Genomic DNA, 12,022 nt, shown 5'->3' with positions numbered 1-12,022 from the left:
TTTCTAATTGATAAACTTTGAGCGAGATGGTCATCACTCATTCCCTCTGTTGTCCCCCTCCTTGTCCCTCACAATCCTTGTCTGGAATTATAAAATTATGTAATTTGGTTTTGTCCATTAAATTATTGGGATCCTTCGCTCTCTTTAAGCAGTCATATATATATATATATATATATATATATATATATATATATATATATATATATATATATATATACCTATATGTTTCTATAGACATTTATGATGTTTTATTTAATCTCTCTTTTTATATATGACTGTTAGTTTTCCCATGTTTAGGAAGGATGCAATGAATAGCATACACACATTGCCCATAAAACGAATGAAGTATTGAGACAGGCTTGTAGAGAGAAGAAACTTTTCACGACGATTGTTAAAAGACAAAGAATGTGGTCCTTTCAATCATTGCCGAGATTAATGGGAAAATGTCAAAGGGAAAATAAAAGGCTGATAGTAATGAAACACAGAAAATAATTTACAAACCGGATAGCCAATTCCATCCAAGAGTCTTCTTTGATCTCCTAATTGAAAGAATGACAACTGATCGAAATGTTAAGGGGGGGGGGGGGGGGGGGGGAATAGATAGATAGATAGAAAGAGAAAGAAAGAGAGAGAGAGAGAGAGAGAGAGGGAGAGGGAGAGGGAGAGTGTTTGTGTGGGAGGGAGAGAGTGTTTGTATGGGAGAGAGAGAGAGAGACAGAGAGAGAGTGTGTGTGTGTGTGAGAGAGTGTTTGTGTGGGAGAGAGTGTTTGTGTGGGAGAGAGAGAGAAATAGAGAGAGAGAGAGAGAGAGAGAGAGATAGAGAGAGAGAATTATCAGTTTTAATAACAACGAAACAAAATAAAACAAATAAAACAAGAAAAACAAAACAAAAAAAACAAAAAAACAAAACAAAACAAAACAAAACAAAACAAGAAAAGTAAAGGAAACAAAGGAAGCGAGCAAAAACAAACCAATAAGAAGTAATAACAAGAACGATATCTAATAATGTTATCTGAAAATAGCTCACCACACGCCTTATCGAAAGCAAAGTCCGTCAATCTTGTTTCTATTTTTGCTTTTCTACTTCACTTACTCTCTTCCCCTCCCCTTCTACCCATATTATATCTACGAACCCCAAACCCATTGCCCGCCCGACACCCCAAATCAACCTCTCTCTCTCTCTCTCTCTCTCTCTCTCTCTCTCTCTCTCTCTCTCCTCTCCCTCCCTCGTCCCACTACCTTCATACAGTAACAGCCTAAATTCCTGGCATCATTTGGTGGGATTGTGATCTCTTTGAAGATATTGCCAAAATCGTGGCGGCCCTTTGAAGCCACTAAATCCTTTTGATGTAGGGATAAGACATAGAGCTACAAGTGTAGAGGCTATTTTTAAACTCCCCCTGCCTCTTACTCTCCCTATGATCTGACCAGCCAGCTCTCATTCTGACCAGCAAACAGCTGCCACTGTGGTTTATTCAAACAATCCTATGTGCAGTTTTGATTTTATCTATCTATCTATCTATCTATCTATCTATCTATCTATCTATCTATCTATCTATCTATCTATCTATCTATCTATCTATCTATCTATCTATCTATCTATCTATCTATCTATCCCGGAAGGACCCAGGTTCGAACCCCGCTTCAGGCACTTTCGTTTTTTTTCCTTGAGCAAGATTATTAACCCCCAATTTGCTCACTTGGACAACATGGGTGATTCCTGTTGACATCAGACATCTGGTTTGATGAGTTATCTATATTCCTTCGTGGAATGCCTAGGTGACGATGTCTTATGATGTCGTGGCAGAAAAGGCATAATTTTTAATAATTTATATATATATATATGTATATATATATATATATATATATATATATATATATAATATATATATATATTATATATATATATATATATATATATATATATATATATATATATATATATACATACATACACACACACACTGCCATAGTCATCTAGACCCTCTTTCGTGTGGCAATGTGGTCTAGTGGTATGAGACTCGCCTACAGATCGGAAGGCTCTGGCTTCGTGTCCCGCTCTGAGCAGCGCATCATTGAGTCCTTGGAAAAGACTGTTTAATCACATTCTGTCAACGTGCTAGGTGTAAAATGAGTACCCGACGTTAACAGCGTTGTCTCTTTCTTTAAAAATGTAATATTACCTAACAGGCGCCATGCCGCCTCGATTTACATGGTGTGTGTTGCGATTGGCTAGTGACCCTTTGTAAAGCGCTTTGAGCACGTATTGCGCGATATAAATACTCACGTTTTAAAAAAAAAATTCTTTGGTGATATACATTTTTTCTTTCATTTGTAACCTACCACATCAAACGGTATTTTACCGATATGAAATAAATAGATAAAATTCCCTTTATTTTTCTCTAGGGTCTATTGCAAGGGAAGACTGGAATAACCCAGGCGTTAGCCGCAGTGCAACACCGCAAATTGAGCTCGGGCGAGGTGACTTGCTGAAGATCATACAGCGCACCGGCGGGTGATCAAACTCAGTACCTTTCGGGTACGAAGCAAAGACCGGACCCTAGGCCACTCAGCCCCAATTAAATGGTAAAAACTAAATTTACAATTAAAATTATACATTATATATATATATATATATATATATATATATATATATATATATATATATATATATATATATATATATACGAGTATATAAAGAAGTTAATTGCGACCCGCTGTCAAAACGGTAATATGTCGGAATGACTGGAACCGTAGCCTGACACAAGGACTTGTATTTTGACATCATTTTATTAGGCAAGTGCACCGTTAAGTGAATTGACGTTAGTAATAGATATACATCATTCCATTGATTTAATTATTAATAAATACAACTCACGGTTTTCTTAAAGGTTTTTTTTAAACCATGTTTTATGGCGCAATTTTTTGGGGTCAGTTTCAGGCTATGATTTTACAAAGGCTATGTTTGAACCAAAAAAAAAAAAAAAAAAAAAAAAGAAGTGAATTTAGAGTTTAAAAAAATTATAAAATAAACTTGGGACTTCGCAAGTTTTTAACTTTAACAATTAATACTAGTAAGGGGAACGCCGTGAGTCATTTACAGATTAATAAGCTGTCAACTAACATCGCACTGTTGTTAATATTTATTTTGGTAAGCCATAATGGGTTGGCCGATCAGAATAATTTATTTATGTGATCTTTTCTACTAAGGATTTTGCAAAAGATTTCTTTTATGTTCTACTAAGGATTTTGCAAAAGATTTCTTTCATGTTCTACTTAGGATTCTGCAAAATATTTGTTTATGAGCTTTACAGAACGTTTGAAACGCAGCATGACAGAACTTTTGTAAGAACCAAAGTTCAAACACCGCTTCCCATCGGATTCAATCAGAGAAAACCAGAATAGCTATCTTGTGGCAAGGCCAAAAGAAAGGAGGAAGGAAGGGAGGGAGGAGGGGGGTGGGGGTGGGGGGTATGATTCGGTGAATTACGGAGGATGGGGGGGGGGGGGGGGGGGGGGGGGGAGGACATTTTGTGAATGGACATTGGGGGTCTGTGCCGTCTGTTTGCTTGGATTGATTGATAAGAGTGAAGAGGAAAGGTACCGTAAGCGGTGGGGGTTAACATTTATGAATGAATTGCAAAAATTACGTGGAAAAACCAACTACGTAATGGTGTTTAGGTTGCGAAATGTAAATCACGAAAGTTGGTGTAAGATCGTATGAAATGATCGTAACAAACAAACGTTACTTCCCATTTATTCCTGTCCACGTCTCTCCTTTAATTTGGGGTTAAGCGGCGGCCGGGGGTCCCGATAGCTCAGTTGATAGAGCACTCGCTTCACACGCAAAGGGATCAAAATCGATTCCGGATGCTGTCGAGATTTTTTTATTTCTGACCTCCCTGTCCACCCAGCAGTGAATGGGTAGCTTTGGTGGAAATTATTTGCGATAGACTAGCGTCCTATTCTATCAAAAGGATAGCAAGCAATTACTATTGTCCGTTTCACACTATAGAAACCGGGATAAACTCCGGCTCCATGAGCCCAATAGCTCTGAAGGACTACTTTTAAGCATCGGAACGGGGATGGGGCCGAGGGTGTTAACATTTATGAATGGGTTGAAAATATTATATGAAAATCTACGTGTTAACTTATAGGTTCGGAAAAATTAATCCGGAAAGTTGGTGTAAGATAGTTTGAAATAACCATAATAAACAAACGTAATTTTGCATTTATTGCTGTCCACGTCCTTATCTCTACTTTAATTTGGGGTTAAGCAGCGGGGTGTTAACATTTATGAATGAATTGTAAAAGTATACAGAAAACCACGTGACAATATCATAAGCTGAGAATTTTTTTTGGGGGTAAAGTTGGTGTAAGAATGTATGAAATAATCATGTGACGATTCTGGCCACTCCCGAGGGTACGGTCAACTCCGGACTTGTTCGAGGTATGTCCTGGCAACCATTGCCAGGACATAACAGTCATACAAACAACAAACTAACATAATTTTTCATATCCTGCTCTTCACGACTTTGCTTTAATTTACAATGGAGACTTAGCAATCGTAAGTAACACTTTCTATCGAAGATTCTGAAAAGATTTTGCGTTAATTAACTCACTCAATCCTAGAGATTTTTGGTACTTTTCAAAATTGGAAAAAAATGTATTAAAATGAGCATGTGCATAGATAGTTTTATTCAACTACCATTAACATGTAAAAACTAAAAACATTAGCTTTTATAATACGCCTATAATTTGTCTCAGAAAAAAATGTAAGAAATAGCAGGCACGGGGTAAAAGTAACCCGGGTAAACAACGGATATAGTCGGTGTTAGGGATGAGTGAGTTAATATTCAATTCACTTATCAATTTGTGGAATATCCGATGTTCAATCAACTTTCATTGGGATAAATAAACCTTAAGAGTAAACATACGCTCCATCCTGTTCACCAGTCCTGACTACTAACGAAAAATTCGCAGAATTGGCTCCAATTTCTGAACTGCATGAGCATCTCTAAGGGCACTACCGTCCTCTGAAGTCTTCCGGATAAAGACGTCGGGCAATGACAGAATATTAAGAATAAAGGGAAGAGCCGCTCACATTCTCTCACCGTACTCAGTTAAGTTGTAAAATGAGTACCTGACCGTTAACAGCGTTGTTTCTGTCGGGGAAAAAATGTAATATCGCCTAACAGGCGTCATGTCTCGTTCTACATGCTACGTGTTGCTGTTGATTAGTGAAGTGCTGTAAAGCACTTTGAGCACGTTTAGTGGAGAATGCCCTATATAAAAGCTTAAATTTCAAGTTATTTTTTCCATATCCCTGTATAATGCAAAAGCTCATACATTGTTAGTTTGAACACTCTTGGCAATATTTTATAATCTCCCTTTTCTTTTAGACTGCATTGATGAAGTATGTCGAAAGATTTTTAATTGCAGACTGCATTCTATCTATCCACGTATCTATCTTCCAATCTACTTACCTATCTAAATATTTCGTATCTATCTATCTCTTTATCTATCTATCTATTCTATTTATCTTATCTATCTATCTATCTATCTATCTATCTATCTATCTATCTATCTATCTATCTAAACTATCTATCTATCTATCATATCTATCTATCTATCATTATCTATTGAATCGTGTTTGATACAAATATGGTACGAAAAGTGTTCGACATGTAGCAATGGAGCGAATTATTATTTTAATATTTACCACAATGTTTGAGACAGTCTACATTAATGTTTCAGGCCCAATTAGCCATCGTCAGGACTGTGTGTTACACGAGTTGACTGTTGTTGTTTGTTGAAGTGGTTCCGGTTTATAGTTGATTAACAAGAACTTCCGGCGATGTGGACACGTATTGTACATCTCATTTTTCGTGTTGAGTGTGGTCATGAGGGTGTTTGATTATAGTATATTTCTCTTCCAGGCATAAGCTACATTGTTTTGATGTTGGTGTGTATCCTGTTGCTTTAGATAAAATTTTCCATGAAATGTTGTGGTCTAGTTTGTTGTCTTTTAATTTCCAAATATGTTCGCTGAGTTTTGTGGATGTTTTTTTGTTAGTGTTTCTAAATGTTGAGGTGTGGAGGTTGTATCTTGTTTTGAAATTATTTTCCGTTAGTCCTACATATTTCTCTTGCTTGTTTGTTTTAGTTTCGGTGACTGTGGCTTGGTAAATTAAACTTGATTCTAAACATTGTTTGTTTAGCGGGCAATGTTCCTTATTTCTGCAGTTTTTAATTCAGAAAAGTGAGTGGAGCAGGCACTTATGTTGGTAACAACAAGATATGAAGTGAGTAGAAAAGTGCCAGAAGACAATAGAGAATAAAATTTTTTTTTCGCGGCGGTGGTGGGGTTTGAACCTGCGACCTTATTGGTACGACAACTCCGCCTGGCAGGTGAGAGCGTGGCTCTACCGTGTGAGCTATCCACGAACACAAAAATATTCGTTTCAAACCCAAAGTCATTTCTAGATCCCTCTCTCACCCACTTCTTGAGATCGCCGATTCGTTCACAACCATCGCGAAATAATTTTGACCAGCAGTTAAGCTTAATAGCCAATTATTCTCATCACAAACATATAACATAGAAACGATTGAGACATTGAGTATGCTCCGGTGTATGGGGTGAATTTTTAATTCAGAAAAGTGAGTGGAGCAGGCACTTATGTTGGTAACAACAAGATATGAAGTGAGTAGAAAAGTGCCAGAAGACAATAGAGAATAAAAATTTTTTTTTCGCGGCGGTGGTGGGGTTTGAACCTGCGACCTTATTGGTACGACAACTCGCCTGGCAGGTGAGAGCGTGGCTCTACCGTGTGAGCTATCCACGAACACAAAAATATTCGTTTCAAACCCAAAGTCATTTCTAGATCCCTCTCTCACCCACTTCTTGAGATCGCCGATTCGTTCACAACCATCGCGAAATAATTTTGACCAGCAGTTAAGCTTAATAGCCAATATTCTCATCACAAACATATAACATAGAAACGATTGAGACATTGAGTATGCTCCGGTGTATGGGGTGAATTTTTAATTCAGAAAAGTGAGTGGAGCAGGCACTTATGTTGGTAACAACAAGATATGAAGTGAGTAGAAAAGTGCCAGAAGACAATAGAGAATAAAAATTTTTTTTCGCGGCGGTGGTGGGGTTTGAACCTGCGACCTTATTGGTACGACAACTCCGCCTGGCAGGTGAGAGCGTGGCTCTACCGTGTGAGCTATCCACGAACACAAAAATATTCGTTTCAAACCCAAGTCATTTCTAGATCCCTCTCTCACCCACTTCTTGAGATCGCCGATTCGTTCACAACCATCGCGAAATAATTTTTGACCAGCAGTTAAGCTTAATAGCCAATATTCTATTGTCTTCTGGCACTTTTCTACTCACTTCATATCTTGTTGTTACAACATAGTGCTGCTCCACTCACTTTCTGAATTAAAAATTCACCCCATACACCGGAGCATACTCAATGTCTCAATCGTTTCTATGTTATATGTTTGTGATGAGAATATTGGCTATTAAGCTTAACTGCTGGTCAAAATTATTTCGCGATGGTTGTGAACGAATCGGCGATCTCAAGAAGTGGGTGAGAGAGGGATCTAGAAATGACTTTGGGTTTGAAACGAATATTTTTGTGTTCGTGGATAGCTCACACGGTAGAGCCACGCTCTCACCTGCCAGGCGGAGTTGTCGTACCAATAAGGTCGCAGGTTCAAACCCACCACCGCCGCGAAAATTTTTTTTAATTCTCTATTGTCTTCTGGCACTTTTCTACTCACTTCATATCTTGTTGTTACCAACATAAGTGCCTGCTCCACTCACTTTTCTGAATTAAAAATTCACCCCATACACCGGAGCATACTCAATGTCTCAATCGTTTCTATGTTATATGTTTGTGATGAGAATATTGGCTATTAAGCTTAACTGCTGGTCAAAATTATTTCGCGATGGTTGTGAACGAATCGGCGATCTCAAGAAGTGGGTGAGAGAGGGATCTAGAAATGACTTTGGGTTTGAAACGAATATTTTTGTGTTCGTGGATAGCTCACACGGTAGAGCCACGCTCTCACCTGCCAGGCGGAGTTGTCGTACCAATAAGGTCGCAGGTTCAAACCCCACCACCGCCGCGAAAAAAATTTTTTATTCTCTATTGTCTTCTGGCACTTTTCTACTCACTTCATATCTTGTTGTTACCAACATAAGTGCCTGCTCCACTCACTTTTCTGAATTAAAAATTCACCCCATACACCGGAGCATACTCAATGTCTCAATCGTTTCTATGTTATATGTTTGTGATGAGAATATTGGCTATTAAGCTTAACTGCTGGTCAAAATTATTTCGCGATGGTTGTGAACGAATCGGCGATCTCAAGAAGTGGGTGAGAGAGGGATCTAGAAATGACTTTGGGTTTGAAACGAATATTTTTGTGTTCGTGGATAGCTCACACGGTAGAGCCACGCTCTCACCTGCCAGGCGGAGTTGTCGTACCAATAAGGTCGCAGGTTCAAACCCCACCACCGCCGCGAAAAAAATTTTTTATTCTCTATTGTCTTCTGGCACTTTTCTACTCACTTCATATCTTGTTGTTATTTCTGCAGTAGGATATACACCATCAAAACAATGTAGCTTATGCCTGGAAGAGAAATATACTATAATCAAACACCCTCATCAATCAATCTATTTGCCTATCTATCCATTCATTTATCTATCTATCTATCTATCTATCTATCTGAAACATTGATGTAGACTGCCCCAAACATTGTGGTAAATATTTTAAATAATAATTCGCTCCATTACTACATGTCGAGCACTTTTCGTACCATATTTGTATCAAACACGATTCAATATCTATCTATCTATCTATCTATCTATTTACCTATCTATTTGTCTATCAATCCATTCATCTATCCATCAGTTTGTCTTTCCATCTATCCATCTATCTATCTATCAATCATCCATCCATCTATCTATCTATCTATCTATCTATCTATCTATCTATCTATCTATCTATCTATCTATCTATCTATCTATCTATCTATCTATCTATCTATCTATCTATCTATCTATCTATCTATCTGTCAGTCTAATTATTTGTTATCATCATGTTTTTAAATACATATTCTCTTACATCTATCTATCTATCTATCTATCTATCTATCTATCTATCTATCTATCTATCTATCTATCTATCTATCTATCTATCTATCTATCTATCTATCTATCTATCTGTCAGTCTAATTATTTGTTATCATCATGTTTTTAAATACATATTCTCTTACATCTATCTATCTATCTATCTATCTATCTATCTATCTATCTATCTATCTATCTATCTATCTATCTATCTATATATCTATCTATCTATCTATCTATCTATCTATCTATCTATCTATCTATCTATCTATCTATCTATCTATTTTTCTATTTATCTATCTATTTGTTTATCTATCCATTCATCTTTCATCAATTTGTATTTCCATTTATCCATCTATTTATCTATCAACCATCCATCTATCTATCTATCTATCTATCTATCTATCTATCTATCTGTCTATCTGTCTATCTATCTATCTATCTATCTATCTGTCTATCTATCTATCTTGCTACCGACCTACCTGTCTGTCTACCTGTCTATTTATTTATCTATTTATTTATCCATCTTTCTATTTATTTATCTATTTATCCATGACCTCTTATTTAATGGAAATGTTGCATAATATTTTTGAAAATACCAATCACACTAAATCCGTTACCTTTTCAATGGCGTCCCGTATCTAATTTGTTTTCCTAGAAGTAACAGACTTTGCCATCCCCAACCGCTAAGAGCACACATTTAGAATGTTATGAAAATACGACATCCTATCTATGAGTTTACTCTAGAGGGTATTCAGGTATGCTTTTAACATCCCCTACTGCGCGAGGAATGGGGACGTGTTGAGCGCCATTAGTCCTGAAAATAAGCTTTGTTGTTTGGATGTTTCTAGGATTTCAAGAGATCGTTCCTCTCCGCCTTTAAGATAACAGAGTACAGCAATGAAAATAAATTGATACAAACACTTCCCAGAAATTGCGTTTGATCGGCTTGCTTGGGGTGGCTCTTTGTATTGTGTGAAAATAAGTAAAAAAGTGTTCATGGTGATCTTATCCAGACGATAAGTTAAAGGTGCGAAAACAATAATATTATTATTCTGCGCCGAAATTCTCTTTCATCTGAATTCTTTGGGAATGATTGATGCTTCATTACAACTGAGACAGGAGAAAAGGGAAGGAGAATAAAAAAATCGAATTAAAAAAGAAAGGAAAAAAGTTAGACCGTCTAGTCACAATACATTAAAAAAAAAAAGAATAAAAAAAACACCAAAAAAAAAAAAAACACGATAAAAAAAAAAAACAAAAAAAACAAAAACAACAAAAAAAAAAAAATACAAAAAAACAAAAACAAAACAAAACAAAACAAAATAAGCAAAGCAAAACAACACAAAGCAAACAAACTCCAAACTAAATAAAAGTTGTTTTCTGTAATGAAAAGTGTCTATGTGGTCTAGCGGTATGACACTCGCCTACGGGTTGGAAGGTCCTGGCAAGGTTCTTTACTCATCCTTTCTCACCGTTCTCAGGTGAAGAATGAGTACCAGGCCGTCTGCCGGAAAAAAAAATTGTTATATCGCCTAACAGGCGTCATGTCTCGCCCTACATGTTTAGTGTTACTGTTGGCTAGGGACCCTTTGTAAAGCGCTTTGAGCACGTTTGAGCTCTCTATGAAAGCTAACGCTTTTTTCGTCTCAAATGGTTAAAAAAAAGTAGTCATTGAGAGCCATTAGGTCCATGTAGCATCTAGTTGGAGTTTATCCCGACTTCTAATAAAATTGCCTTCGCGTTTTTTGTTGTTGCTGTAAACATCAATAATTTAATAATGACGTGGCACATTTTAATCATCAACATATTCCGACTGGCATCTATTCACCTTTTATTAGGAATAGGGTTCAACATTCGTGACGTCACTTCCCTCGTAACTGGTTCTAAACTATCGGAACAATGGCGAGTGCCATTGTCTCCATCACCGTCCTTATGAAATACTTCTCCGACGAGCATAAAAGTGTACCATGAAGAGATAAACGATATAAATCTGATCATGTTTTGATTTTTATACATTCTGATCACATGACATGTGAACCTGCTTTAGCCAGCATGAAAAACAAAAAGAACCGATTTTTCTTTGTATAGAACCAAGCTGCTGGTTGCTGGGCGGACGTGACATCAGACTATTAAATCCCATTTCAAATTTTAAAAAATTCACTTTCATGTACAAGGCAGCAGCTTCTAATGGTCTCACATTACAATGCTATGGTGATCTATCCAGGCAGCGAAATCGTTGCCGCACTTGCGTACAGTCGTGAACCCGCCCAGTAGTCTCGTCACAACACCGCGCTAGACTAGATGCGGATGCCTTGAACAGCCCGCCCGGATATGTGCGACTAAATTTATGGCGACCCAAACCGGTGTCCGAATGATTTCGCCATCGTGGCGGTCGAGAACCTGCCTGACGGCAAAATCGCTTCATCATGTCAGTGGGGCCTTTCCACCTGTCCAACATGTATCCGATGTGGGATAGAACCCGAAACCGCAGAGCATCTAGTTGAACGGTCTGTTGTGACGAAGCTTCCGGGCGGGTTTGCGACGGTGCACGAATGCGGTGAAGAATTTGCTGATTGGGTCGATCGTCATAACATGATAGTGTGAGCTATGAAGCGTGTAGAGAGCCATTTATAGAACGGCACATTGCGTGTGGTCAAGAGCCCGAAACCGCAGAGAATCTAGTTGAACGGTGAGCTGTGACGAAGCTTTCGGGCGGGTTCGCTACCGTACACGATTGCGGCGATCAGTTTGCGTCCTGGTTCGATCGTCATAACATAGTAAGTTGTGTGAGAACCATTAGAAGGCAAGCCTTATTCTGAGTTCAATAAGAACATTAAGAAGTTTCCAATCAATAAATCTGGTAATTTCTG

The sequence above is a fragment of the Berghia stephanieae genome, chromosome 3 (genome assembly GCF_034508935.2).
Source record: "Berghia stephanieae isolate SIO BIC M18660-M18661 chromosome 3, UCSD_Bste_1.3, whole genome shotgun sequence".
Classification (NCBI taxonomy): domain Eukaryota; kingdom Metazoa; phylum Mollusca; class Gastropoda; order Nudibranchia; family Aeolidiidae; genus Berghia; species Berghia stephanieae.
This window is presented reverse-complemented; position numbering follows the sequence as displayed.